We start from the raw sequence: 13,150 nt of genomic DNA, 5'->3' as shown, positions 1-13,150 counted from the left end.
CTTTCCTGGAAAGCAGTGCACAGAGGAGAGCACACTGCCTCTGGAGTCACCGAGCATGCTCAGTCACTCAGAGTTTGGTTATGAAATGGACAGAAGGCTCAGATACACACATTCATAGGCATGTGTCTACTTTCGGGCAAATACACAGACCCGGAACTGCAACATTGTGTCAGCTCAATAGCTAATCCTGCACAATGTGATGCACAATTAGTAAAACTGCCCAGTGACAGTGCTGTTTCCTTGAGCTCAGGGTTCTAGTGCTCCCCGTTCTTGCATGCTTAGTCATATCTCTCCACAGAGTGCCACCATACTGATTGGCGGGGCTGTGAGGCACCTACGGTGTTGGCTCTGTGCTATTTCAGATTCAGCCATCTTCCAAGCCTCTTCTGACTCTTGTTTGTTTGAGTTTGGATCAGGAACCCAGACTGCTAGTCTCTCCCTTCTCTCCTCTCCAGTTCTGCTCTGGGGTAGTGGTGGCCAAGACCACCCTGACCCATCCCTATCCCCACAGTCTTCCTAAATTTCAAATCCCTAGAAGCAGTTGTTGGGTTCTATTTCTCTTTCTTTCCAGAAGACCTGAAGCTCATGCAAATTGACCTCTGGGACCAGATCTAAATAAAAAGAAGCCTGCATTTGTCAGGCCACACAAAGCTCCATTCATTGCAACCCTTTTGCAGGTTTATGATCTCTGTGAAGTATTGAGCTAGAAAGCTGAGCGTCCCAGTGTTGAAGTGATTAATTAAAATAAGCCGAAATGAAAGTTGCAGTCTAGCTTTTAATCACTTACTGTGACAGTATAAACAAGAGACTAAACAGAAAAAAAAAAAAAAAGCACCAGATCTCCCTTGTTTCATTTTTTGGAATAGTGTTACCTGGTTAGTTGGGTGAATTAGCACACATTTGGGGATCATCTCGTTACTGGAGGACACTAAACAAAAATCTTCTGCTGGGGGCTGGGAGGTGGGTGGAGAAGAGAGGGAAGGGTTAGGAGGAGAAAAATATTGACTACTGAGTCAGAAAAGTATCTTCAGGACTCACTAGATAAGGTGATCATGGCAGAGGTGCCTGAGAAGGGTCTTGGTCAAGAGTTCCCCAATACTAAGGTTTCCATATGCAGGTACGTGGGTGAGAAATGCAATATGTGCACAGCTGATGCCTGTAGCAAGTGGGGAGAATGGTCCACCCACCACCTACCCCTCCAGGCCTGCCAGGTAAAGCCTTTTTAGTTGCCTGTGGTCAGACCTGAAGTATCACATGTAGGATTTGGGCCTGGAGCTGGACTCCTCAGTGTCTACTTGCCCACACTAAAAAACCAGGGAAGAACATTCCAGTGACTGCTGTCTGTACAAGCAAGGTTATTCCAAGGGTCTTGTTAATGCCTGCCTTGTCTATACCAGAAGCAGATCTTGAGGAAAGAATTCAAGTGCAAGTAGTTAATTTGGGACATGAAGGAAAACACCAGCAGGGGAGGGGAAAGTTGAAAATGGTAGGGCACCAGGCTAAGTGGTTTTCCTGTGTCATGTCATTGTTATTCCCATTTGAAAGAAGACGAAGCTAAAATTTAAGGAGGTGAAGGAGCTATCCCAAGGCCCACAGCTAGCGAGCCCGGAGTCTTTCTGATGGTAAAGACCATTCTATGACCACTGCACACACTAATTTCTGTCCCAAATAGAATATCAAAGAGAACATATAAATCAAAAGTTATAGTAAGTGTAACAAACTTTTTCCTAATTTAATGTTTTGGTTGGAAATTGATTCTCCTTTTATTTTATTTTATTTTTTAAACCAAATGCATTTATTATGCCTTTTACAGTGGCTCTGGGAAGCTCATAACTGCTGAGTATGAGCTCTGGAGTATGTAACCTCCCCAGGAGAATGCATTTTGCTAAAAGCTTGGACAGCAGAAAGAAAACAAATGATAAAAAGGACCATGTTGGGTATATAAAATGCTGCTGACAGAGGGCCAGAGGCAAAAGGAAATGGAAAGAAAGTGAGGCAAAGAAATGAGGGAGAAATGAAGGCACTGAGAATATTCATGCATGTCCCCATGGAAAGCCAAATGCTCTGGATGTCTAGGACAGAATATAACTACAAAAAGTCCTGAGTCACAAGGAGACCTTCTGTCCAGGAACCAGTGTCAGCTGGGACAGAGGCAACTTCTACCTGAAAAGTGTGTGAAGCGCCGTAATGGAGAACGTTACACACCATGTCCTCACACTCGGCTCTTCTGTTGTATATGGATAAGAGCTTAACTTTGGGTAGGGAGTAGGTGAAATATCATCTAAGGTCCTTTCAACTTTAATTCTAGCTATGAATCCCTGTAACTTATTATTGTCAACTTTTGGTTAAGAACTTCTTTATTCCCTGCCACCCCTCCCCCACTCATGTTTCAATTTCCTATTCCCTGACTCTTTTCCCATCTCTCCCCTCCCCCACCTTCTCAAACACTTTCTGAGAGTATGGACTCTTCCATTCATTTTATATTTCCCATTGTTTCAAGTTCTAAATTATACATATATTTTGCTTTTAATAACTTCCTGCTGCGTGATTGAGGTTTGACTGTTCAAACCATTTATGCTTCTTGCTGTTTGAGGAGCTTTCCAACTCACATAGAAGACAACTTTCTGCAAAGTGTTAAGAGGGGAAATTGAATTTAGGAAATATTTATGGAGTACTGGCTATGAGCAAGCTATGACAGAGGCTTCAAGAGCCCCCGATCTGGTAGATAGGATAAAAATGCATCACTGAATGATCATTGCACTTAGGAAAGCAGCAAAGCCAAGATATAGAACAAATAAAAAAGGCAATGAAAAAATGGAATTTTATTTTTCAAAAGGATCAAGCAGTGAAATAGTCATGCTTCAATTTTATTCAAACTTATGAGTTACATTATGCTTAACTATTACTGATATTTTATATATATTTTTAACATTGGGAGACATTATAATCTTTCCAGAGTTTAGGACACGTGCAAGTCCTTATCTGGCCATAGTTATAAGACACAGGGGTTCCTGTGGTTAGTACTCATCTTAACTGCAAAGCACCTTACAATTTGCATCACTAATTTCAGCAGAGTTTTATGAGAGAGGAAATGCAAGTGGCACTCCTATTTCATAGATGATGAAGTTGAGTCCTAGGTTAAATACTTCCTAGTAGCTAGTGAAGACTACGCAGCTTTTAAAGATCAGACCCTAAGGGAAAGGCCAACTGTGGCTCAAGGGAAATTCTTAGTGCCCCTGAAAGGCATCACAGAAGTGCATGGTGTGCTGGAGGAACACAGCTTGAAGGAACAGTTAAGGTTTCAGAAGGAGAATATGGCAAAAAGGTCTTGTCAGGTGGGGTCAATCACAGAGTCAAAGACAATTAGGCAGGAAGTTAGAGGGCTTTTTTCAGGGCACAACATCAGAAATAAGTAAAACTGTGGAGAAAATTCAAAAGCAGGAACTAGCAAGTGATTACCACCACACTTTTTGAAGTTATAGTTTTTTGTAAGTCCCCATTAATGATTATGAAAACATTAAAAGAAAATCATGTCATACTATAATAAGAGTAAAAGAAGCCCCTGAATCCAATGAAAGGTTGTTTTTGTTTAACGGAATCATACTGAATGGAGCACTAAGACTAGACCCAGAATCGGATCAATTCCCTTGGCCTTTCTCAGTAAGTCAAAATCAAGTACACTGGTGATCCCTTGTATAGGCTTAGAGAGAAGCCAGTTAAGAAGGCAGTCCTGTAGCTTCTGCACTTCCATCTGGTTATTTAAAATTAACACATTTATCTAGATTATCTATCCATCCATCCATCCATCCATGCAAACATTCTTTAGTTGAATGGAAAGTCATTGAGAAACTACAGAATATCAGAAGCATTTTTAAAAAAGAACTGTGCTGTACAGTCCAGTGTCTCAGTCATAGATGCTTTTGAGATGCACTGTTGACAACCAGACCTAGGGTCTGAGACCTTCAAAGATGAAACTTGGATGACATATATTTTTTTAAGACCCAGCATTTCCATCCACTTTCCATGTTGACAGGTACCTGAGACTGGGTGTTTGCTTGGGATCCTATTGCATCCCAGTTCCCCTTCACAGACTCACCATCTCCATTCAAGTCTGGGGCTTATCCTTGAACTTAGAGCACTTCCCCCAGTACCTGCTTTGTACTGGTGTGTGGTTTAAGCGTCAGGTCTTTCTTTCATCTGCTCTGCATTCCTGTGGCTAGTCTCACAGCGTTTTGTTCCTAAGTTGTTATAACAATTTACCTGTCTCTAAAACTCCATTGCCACTCACTGCTAACCCAGTACAGCCCTCATAAAGATGATAAGCAGTACATAAAAATGTGTAGTGTAGTAAAAGGCTAAACTTGGTCTTCATATCTGAGAGTCGGCTGTTAAGCCAAAGAGAATTTTAAGTCCTTGAAAGGAATCATTAAGGAATGTTATTCTCAGCTTGGTCATGGGTTCCCCTTCTTCTCTGAATCAGAACTGATGAAGCTTTTTGTGCTTTGGTTTCCTTCCTTATTTTGGAAACCTAAAACTTTTGAATCATGTCAAGATGTCTGTCTAGAGAAGAAAATAGTTTCTTTTTTCCAGGTGACCCATCAAGCTCAGACATGATGAACATAGCTTGATGCTGTTGAAAAGGACTCATGAAAAAGGAACCAGCAATAGCTGGGAGCACTTCCAAGCTTTTGCTTTTTTGAAAAGCCATAGGCACAGATCCCTTTAGTCAGCAAGGAGAACAAATCATCCTCAAGAATGGTTAGGGGAAACTTCAGAATCCGACAGCCACCTCCGACAGTGAGATCTGACTCTCCCCTCGAGTCCCAGGCTCAAGCAACTCTATCCTCCCATGAACAAAAGAGACTTCCAGGTTGAAACAAACAGGAACTTTTCCGACTGAGTTTTTAAAAAGCTTTTTTTTTTACACTAATATTTGCTTGCCAAGAGAAATGAAAACAAGGATGTTTCTTTCCTCGTCTATTTGAGAATGAGCTGGACAAATGTGGAGGGGGAAGGAGCTAGAATTTTCCAGTGAGCGTACTTTTTCCTCTATTGTTCCTGCACTTGCCCACACGGTGTGTTCTCCACACAATAGCCAGAGTGCTCCTTTTCAAATCTGAGTCTGATCATGTTATACCTTTGTTCAGAATGCTCTGGCTGTTCCATCTTCCTCAGAGCAAAATCCAAAATCCTTACAATCCTCTACAGATCCCTACCTAGATTTGTTCCTGTGACCTGCTTCTATCCCTCGCCCCTGACAGTCCTGCTGTCCTTTGAAAACAAGTACAGGCTGGGGCAGAAGTAGGGTTAGAGTTGTGGGTACACGAAGCACAGAGTGTATTCTTATATTATTATTTATTAATCATGTAGTATTTTCCATATGCACAACTATGACTTACATTTGCCCCACCTTGTATAAAAACACATTACTCTCTGTGCAAAATTCTCCAATGGCTTCTAAATTTCTCTGGAGTAAAAGCCAAAATCTTACAGGACAAACATCTATAAAATCTTGCCTGTTTGAGCCGCTAAGAATCATTTCTTCGGCACCTTGCTTTATCATTTTTTCCCCAGCGGAATTGGTCACCCAAAAATGTACTATACACTCACTTGTTTACATGCTTTTTGGGGATCTTCTCATACTAACATGTAAGCTCTAAGAGCTAAGAGATGTTCTTTCTGATTCATTTTTGTACCTCTAGTGCCTACGACAATGCCAGGACTTAAGATTAGAGTCAATACATATGTAATATGTGTGTGTGATATATAGTCAGGTTTACCTGGCAGCTAGTTAGCTCTTGATTGAGAAGAAGAAAGAGCAGGTTAATATTCTGTACTCATGCTATTATTTTTTTCTAGTTAATTCTGTTTTAAAATGTGCAACTATGCATTCTGAAACACGAATACTTTTGTCTCCTTCTTGCCATCAATTTTGTATCTTCTTTATAGTTTATCCTTAATACTTGGATTAGCACTTCCAGGAGAATGAGCATGATATTGGTGACAGTGAGCATCCTGCTTCGGGTGCGGGATTTTTCAACTTTGATACTATTGGCATTTTAGGATGGGTAACTCTTAGTTATGGGGGATGCCTGGTGCATTGTGGGATGTCTAGCAGCATCCCTGGCTCTGTCTACTAGACATCAGTAGCATCCCGCCAGTTGTGACAACCAAGCGTCTTCTGGGGGCAACATTGCCCAGAGTGAGCATGCTGCTCTAATGTTTCAATGTTACGTTGTTTATAGGCCAGATTTCCTTGTGTCAGTAAGAGAGCAATGCTCTTGCTCCTTGCGGGAGGAAAAATTAATATAAGCCTTCTGGAGAGCATTTTGGCCCAGAGTACCAAAGGCTTAAAAAATAGTTCTTCCCTTGACCCAATTATTTATTCTCTAGCATTTCATCCTAAGAAAATAATCGAAGGTGTGGACAAAGATTTATGTCCAGGGGTGTCTATTGCTGCATTATTTATGACTGTGAAAGAATTGAAAGTAACCTCTCCACTAATAGGAATAGCTCAAGAAATGATAACTCATTATAGGATGGGATTTGTTTTCTCTATCAAAAATTATGCTTTTGAAAAATATTCAATGGCATAGAATAACTCAAATCTATTATATATTTGTGTGTGTGTATACGGGGTGTGGCAAAAGTAGGTTTACAGTTGTTCATATGGAAAATAATACAATAATTAATAAATAATAATACAAGAATAAACTCTGTGTTTTGTGTACTCACAACTGTAAACCTACAATTGCCCTGTGTATAAAAATATCTTAGGATCAAGAGGTATATAAAACACTGTATATGTTGTGGTCTTAAACTCTTTTTTTATTACTCACTTAAGGATTTGTTTATTAATTTTAGAGAGAGAGGAAGAGGGAGAGGGAGAGAGAGAGAAACATTGATTGGTTGCCTCCCACACGTGCCCTGATTGGGGATTGAACCTACAACCTTTGAGTGTACGGAACAATGCTCTAACCCACTGAGCCACCAGGCCAGGGCTTAAACTCTTATTACTTGTACGTTCTCTCTCACACACACACACCTGTTTTCTGAACAATTTTTTGCAAAATAAGATGAAATAAAAATCACATTACAACTATATGTCATAAGATGCACCACTTTGGCTCTATGGCCTTTTTTGAGAGAGATAGTAGTGCTAGTGTTCAGCGAGTGGATGCTCTTTTCTTCACGAACATTGAAGCTACTACAGGCACGTAAGCCTTTTTTTCCTTTTTGAATTTAATATTTGCTACAGGGAAGGTACTTAAGGATGGATAGGGGTTAACAATGTAGTGCATTTTTCCAGGTTAATTTTGTTTTGTGCTAAGAGCCTTTGCCCATAGAGGCTTTTGTGTGTGTGTGTGTGTGTGAGATGTAGTAGGATTCGTTTTAAAATAATATTTCTGTTAGATCTTCGTTTGTTTGTTTAATGTATGTTTCTTTCTCTTGACTATAGGGTCTATGGCAGCAGAAGCTGAGCTTATTTTATTGACCTCTATATTGCCAGTGTTGGGCATATATTATGCCCTCTCAGTGCAACTCTGATGCTAAATACTGGGAGTTAATACAGATTTTACAAGTTAAGGTCACAGTCCCCGATAACACTGCTCTTACTTCTACAGCTGTAGCAACTCTGGAGCGTCCTGCTTCTGAGCAACTGACTACAAATTTGACGGTTCCTGCTATCACTCAGTTTTGATAGTTTATTTAAGTGACTCACAGGACCCAAGAAATTGCTATATTTATGACTGCAGTTTTATTATAAAAGACACAGATTAAGACCATCCGGAAGAAAAGACCCATAGGGCAAAATCAAGGAGGGTCCCAAACATGGATCTCATATGTCCTTTCCCTATAGAATCAGAGCATGTCACCTTGACAGCATTATCAGTATAGAATTACCAGCCAAGAAATCTCACCCAAGCTCTAGTGTCGACAGTTTTTATTGGGGTTTCATTATATGGGCATGATTATTTGAACATTGGCCATGAGGTTAACTCAATCTCCAGCCCTCTTCCCTCCCCAGAGTTTGGGCTGATAGCATGAGGCTCAAAGCCCAACCATCTTAGCATACGATTGGTCTTCCCAGTACAGTCAGCCCCTGTCCTGGAACTAACAACCAGCCTGCCACGTGTCACCTCATTACACACACTCAGGTCTGGTCCCAGGGGCCTGCCATCAAGAACAAACACTCTCCAATCACTTGGGAAATTCCAAGGATTTAGAAGCTTCCTCCCAGGAACCTGGGACAAAGATCAGACAAATATTTACAAAATAGCTCTCAATAAATATTGACTAATTATCAATGTAAATATTGAGTGAATAAATGAATGGGGTGCAGTAGAACTCCAGTCCTTTCTAGTCCTGACATTCCATAAGGATGTTGATGCTAAAAGCAATAGCAACACCCCCTCCCCCCCCATAATAATTGTAACGCTTACATTCTAAAGCCTTGGTAGCCATCAGGACTGTTCAGGAATATGCTGGCCCTGGCTGGTGAGGCTCTGTTGTTTGGGCATCGTCCTGCAAAGTGAAAGGCCGCTAGTTGGATTCTTGGTCAGAACACATGCCTGGGTTGTGAGTTCGGTCTCTGGTTAGAGCATGTATGAGAAGCAGCCAATCGGTGTTTCCCTCTCACCTCAATGGTTCTCTCCCTCCCTTTCTCCCTCCTTTCCCCTCTCTCTAAAAATAAATAAATAAAGTCTTTTTAAATGCTGGTTTTTCTCTCCTTTTAGGGACATGATGAATGGCAGGTGTTTTTCCATCCTGTATGAAAGTAGGCATAACTATGTCACTTTCTGTGACCAAGGAAATGTTAGTGAGGCTGATAGAAGTCACTTCTGGATAGAGTCTTTAAAGGCCACTTGACTTTCGCCACATTCTTTTATCCATTGTATAAGCATGTATTGAGAAGCTAGTGATCCAAGTTGGACATGTAGCATGAATAAGAAATAAAATTTCACTGGGTTAAGATTTTGGCATAGTTTATTACTCCAGCATAATTGTTCAAGCATAGCACCTAGACACAGTCTATGAGGTGGTCAGAATGAATAGCCTCATTATGATGAATGAGGAACTGAGGCACAGAGGGGTTACGTCCAAATTCCCATTATTGGTAAGTGGCAGAGCTGAGTCACAGATTTGGATGTAAGGAGTGGTCTCCAAGTCTAACTGCTAAATAGTACAAATCATCAAGGGTGAGGCTGTGACAGATACTTGGGAAAGACACTTGGTGATGGTGGGCGGAACCTCGAGGAGCAGCACTGTGTGGGATGGTTTCTACACTCTGCTGCTGTGTGTGGTTTTATTTAATTGCTTTGTTTTTTAAGTTACTTGCTTTGAGGAGGAGAGAGTCTGGGAGAGTCTCTGGATATGTTTTTGACATTTTGTATTCTATGCCTGCGAGATGGTGGAGGTTTTTAATTGTTGGTTGCTTTTTGAGAATAAATATAGACACCACGTTTAAAAGGATTTCTTCATGGCACATGGAAAGTCTTTGATGATGCCCTGGCATTTGAGGAACAAAGCATCCAAATGAATAAATAGCTGTTGCATGTGATGGGGTAGAATTTAAATGTCCGCAAGGAAGGACTGAGGAATATCTATTCAGGTCCCTCTTGACCCTTGTACCCTTTGAATACTGAATTGGATTTTCCTTTAAACACTTTCATTGTCTCCTGTAGTGTGAACAGGAAGCAAAATCATCCAGTGTATCACGAATTATGAACAGTCATGCTTTGATTTCAGGAGACAGGTCTGAAGCAGAGCCGAGCAGGAGTATCCTGGGAGGCTCTGAGGGGGAGAGAGAGTGTAAGCTGTCAGTTCCAGCAGTTGTCCGTCCCCCTCGGCCTCAGGGGTATCCCACCTCTGAGCCTTCCTGGCTCTAAGGTCTGCACCAGTCGTCCTGTATGTATCGAACAAACATTCCCGCTCATGTTCACTAACTGCTCTGCCCTTTACCTGTCCCGAAGCTTTCCATTGGCCCATAAAGAAGCATTCTATATTTGACACTTTGAAAAACAAATCCCTGATGTAGAGCTCTGTATGTAGAAAACAATACATATGTATTAATTATAGCTGAGCGGGAAATGGGGATTTATTGGGCAATTGGATTGAAAATGCTTTATCCATCTCTATGGTATCCTCTGAGAGATTTTTCTGTAGGAAAAAACAGTTGGCTGTTAAAACCCTCAAGAGGCCACTAGAAAAGTCTGTCGGTCACAGAAAGCCGAGTTTAGGAGACTTGCCGCAATGAGCAATGCCTTGGCAGCGTTAGCGATATCTCCGAGGGGAAGTCAGGGGGCATACGTACTGGGTTTAGGAATGCCAGAGAACTAATGGGTATTGGGCAGAATTTATAATATAATATTTTATGTAATATAAAGGTGAGGGTCTTGAGGTCTGTATCTGATGCATAAGCTGTCAGTGTCATTGTCTCAGTCTTATCTCCTGGGTGCAAGTATTTTCTGGATCAAGTAGCTATTTGGGGGTGGGGACTGGTCCCAGTATTGTTTAGCACTGAGGGGAAGATGATGCTTGTGCATAAATATTTCTCAATTAAGTTGACAAGGAAAAAAAAAAAAAGGAGTATTTAGTCCCAGTACTGCTTAGCACAAGGACGGACAGGGAAGTTTGCTGACTTCAGTTCTCAGTGCAGACAGAGAACCTGGCCCGTCTTTTGGAGACTCTACGTTCATAGCCCCAGCCACTAGCAAATTTCTTTTCTCTAATCCTTCCCACAGTTAGGATCTGCACCATTTCCATGGCACTGGTCATAGAAGTCTGAACTGAATTATTAAGCCAACTGTGGTTGAGCTAAGGTGATAATAGAGTCCTCCGGCAGAAGAGACTTAGTGTTCTGCTTTGCAAAATCACTGAAGTTTTTTCACAGCCGACATGTGTCAAGTATCTTCCAATGTGTGAAGTGGTCTATTCATTTTGTTTCTGGTCAGTCAGAAACAATTTGACATTTGCATTTGTGGTAGTTCCTTTTCAACAGAGGTTGACCTTCCACTGCTATGTGAATGCTTCTCCCCAAATGGTGGTATTTCCCCCCAGGAGTTAAATGTGATTACTCCCTACTCTTGAGTAAAACATTCCCTTCTTGAATGTGTTGGTGCTAAGGCCTCTTTCTTAGAGAATACAGTAAGTACAGAGGATTATTTTGCTTATTTGAATCATGAGCCATTGCATCCTAGCCCCCAAATGGCATAATGACAAAGTTGAAAATCATTTATTTAAATTAGTAATTTTACGCACTGGTGGTTTGTGGAATGCAGGCAGAGTAGAACTGAACAATAAGGAAACATGCCTGTGATCATGGAAAGATAAATTATACAGTCAGAATCTGGAATTTAAATGATATGTTTTCTTCTCGGTTTGCAAATAACAGTTAATGGTGATAAGGGCAGAGCAACCCTAATGTAATTTCTTCTCTGGAAATATGTCTTAAAATGATGAAGCTATTTTCAGTTCAAAAGATGACTTTAAAAGAACTAAGTGTAAAGGGCTACCCAAAACAGAAGAAAACAAAACAAACTCAGAGGGAATTAATTTGTTTTTTTGAAGAAGCAACTTCTTAGTCCTCCTCTATTAGTTTTTAAATTTTCTTAGCAATATCAGCATTTTCTCTGCATAACAAATAAAGTCGTCATCATCATTATGTCATTTGTTGAGTAACTACAATGTGATAGGCATAGAGCAAGACCCTTTAACTGCATGACCTCAATCACTCCTGTTAACAACTCTCTGAGATAGGTATTATTACCCCATTTTCAGATGATAAATGTGAAGGTCAGAGAGATTATGTTGTTTTTGTTGCATATTGCTTCTCTCGAACACTCGTGAGTCATTGAATATTAGAGTCAAAATGCAACTTAGAAGCCACCCAACTGTGTAGATAAGGAAGCTGAGGCATACAGAAGGGAAATGACTTGAAGTAGACTATTGCTGTGGGTTGCCCATCGTGGTGGACAATGCAATCGGACATCCACCATCCACACGAGGTCAACATTGGTAATTTCTTTCCCGTCACTTATAATTGATCCAGGAAGGGACAGTTATGGACAGTGAGGTGTGAGGGTAAGTATGCTATAGGGCTTCCAGGAATAATTTCACTGATCCTGAAAGAGCTACAAGGAGAGAAGATAACCATCTTTTCATTAGACCAAGAAATGATGCCAACACCAAGGTTGGTAAAGAAACAGAAAGCTCTCGTATTGTTTTTTTCTCATTTTTGTGGGCTGGGAGGTAAATGGATAGAGCAATACTTTCTATCCGATCATCTCCCTGGCCTGTGTTTCAGTGTCCCAGAGTTTAATGAACACAAAGCACTTGTATTCTTGATGATGCTGTTGGACCTCTGATTCAATGAAATTTGGAGCTCATCCTATGTCCATCTGCACTCTATAGTTATATAAAAGATCTATAGTTGTATAGTTATAAATATATAGTTCTAATAAATTTTCTAATGACTTAATTCAGTTTGAGTCAGGGTTTCTACTTGCTGCTGAAAGGATATAAATATTTGACTTGCAATTACCTATCTCTCTCTTGTGATCAGGGCGAGTGCTGGAAAAGAGAGGAATGAAATTGAAAGCAGGCCAACTCACTTTAAGTGGAAAAGGATAAGACTAGGAGGGGTAGCCTGAGACGAAGAAACCAGCAAGAGTTGGAGTAGGGAGAAGTGGGGAGAGGAAAAGAGAGAGAGAGAAAAAAGGAAAACAGAAGAGAAATACATGCTGTGGTGGGTAGCTTTGGGGAGAGATGAATTATTATTTTTTAGTAGATCTGCTATGTTGGGCTACGGGAAGCCCTAGTCTCCAGCTTCTCAAGAGACATTTCAAAATTTATTTTGTCTGGTTCTTAGAAAAATATTCAGTTGTTGTTTTATTCTTATCACATTGCATTCCATATATAAATTACTTTTGGGGGAATTGACAGCCTTCCCATACAAGGACAGACATGGCACATTCATTGCTTCAACTTTTCCTACCTGTTTTTTTCTTCATACATCTTGCATATTTCCCATTAATTTGAATCAATTCTATCCAAATTTATTCCTAAATAGTTTGTATTTTGCTTCTCTTGCAATAGATATCTTTTCTTCCATGATATTTTCTAATAGTCTGCTGTTTTTATACAAGGA

General features: G+C 40.5%; 1 pseudogene; it reads right to left on the bottom strand.

The window, feature by feature from the left end:
* Positions 1-12,236: 12,236 nt before the first annotated feature.
* On the bottom strand, positions 12,237-12,361 carry LOC112310026 (small nucleolar RNA SNORA36 family; annotated as a pseudogene).
* Between the last annotated feature and the right edge of the window lie 789 nt (positions 12,362-13,150).

This window comes from Desmodus rotundus, chromosome 8, assembly GCF_022682495.2.
Source record: "Desmodus rotundus isolate HL8 chromosome 8, HLdesRot8A.1, whole genome shotgun sequence".
NCBI lineage: Eukaryota > Metazoa > Chordata > Mammalia > Chiroptera > Phyllostomidae > Desmodus > Desmodus rotundus.
This window is presented reverse-complemented; position numbering and strand designations above follow the sequence as displayed.